Source organism: Otolemur garnettii, unplaced genomic scaffold (assembly GCF_000181295.1).
Source record: "Otolemur garnettii isolate 467f Iridium unplaced genomic scaffold, OtoGar3 scaffold00153, whole genome shotgun sequence".
NCBI lineage: Eukaryota > Metazoa > Chordata > Mammalia > Primates > Galagidae > Otolemur > Otolemur garnettii.
In genome coordinates, this window is record NW_003852548.1 from 1,150,778 (window position 1) to 1,152,254 (window position 1,477).

The window sequence follows — 1,477 nt, forward strand, 5'->3', positions numbered from 1 at the left end:
GGCTATTTTTTGGTTGCAGCCGTCATTGTTGTTTGGCGGGTCTGGGCTGGGGATTCGAACCCGCCACCTTAGGTGTACGTGGCTGGCGCCTTAGCTGGTTGAGCTATAGGCTCCAAGCCAAAAATTTTTTTTTTCTTTTAATTTTTATTTAATTTTTAATTTTTTTTTTGTAGAGATAGAGTCTCACTTTATGACCTCGGTAGAGTGCTGTGGTGTCACACTGCTCACAGCAACCTCCAACTCCTGGGCTTGGGCAATTCTTCTGCCTCAGCTTCCCGAGTAGCTGGGACAACAGGTACCCTCCATGAGGCCTGGCTATTTTTTGTTGCAGTTTGGCCAGGGCCGGTTTGAACCCGCCACCCTTGGTATGTAGGGCAGCGCCTTACCCACTGAGCCACGGGTGCTGCTTCCCCCGCCAAGAAAAAACTTTATAGGGATGTGTTGCTTGACTGTATTTAGCCTGTGCATGCATGTGTGCATGTGTGTTTTCGTATTCTCTGAAGTATATAATTACAGTGAACACAATCCTAAGCAATGATAAACAATAAAATTGGGTACAATATGGCTGACTATCTCTATGGCAACCTCTATTGACTATGAGTATGCATAGATTTTACTCATTTTGGTAAATTGCATTTTAAAATGTAAATAATCTTATGTTAATGATCATGCATTTGTGACCATTCGTTATTTGTGACTGTGGTGACTCTGCTATTGCTTCTGCTCTGGAATCTTATAAAAGCTGTGTGGAGGAGGTGGCTGGGGGAGACACCAGGAGAGAGATGACTCATTTTAACCTTTTCTGGAACAAACAGGTGATTACTTTGGAAAAAGATGATTTTAGTATCTACTCCCTCTTACCACCTCCACAAGCCTTTTGTGGTGACATATATATGCACTGACCTCGCCTTTTAATCCCTGAAGTTGGTCTGGGGCTGTGTGGACTTGAGAGCACTTTGCATTTAATGTGGGGGAATGCTTTTGGTAGAGAAGCTCAGTTGTCTTACACTTGTTGGGGACAAATCTTTGAGGGCCTCATTTTCTAATGTTCCATGATGAGAATTTAAAAACTGCTACAGAGCATCTTATCTAGCCTCATGAAACCAGATGGCTGCACAATGTGTTCATACAGTAAATTGGAGGCTTCCTGAGGTCATAGTTAAGACAGTCAGCTATAGATTCAGGCCATGACATCTGCAAGCTACACATGGTTGATAATTCACTTCTCTCCTTGGCCTTCCACTAATTTCTATTATGGTATTAGAAATGCATCCCATCTTTCAATTGTGTTCGCAGCCGCCACCGCGCCGCCGTAGCTGTCTAACGCCAGCGCCGCCTCTAGCTCGCCGAGCTCCAGCCGAAGAAGGGGGGTAAGTAAGGAGGTCTTTATACCATGGCTCGTACAAAGCAGACTGCCCGCAAATCCACCGGTGGTAAAGCACCCAGGAAGCAACTGGCTACAAAAGCCGCTCGCAAG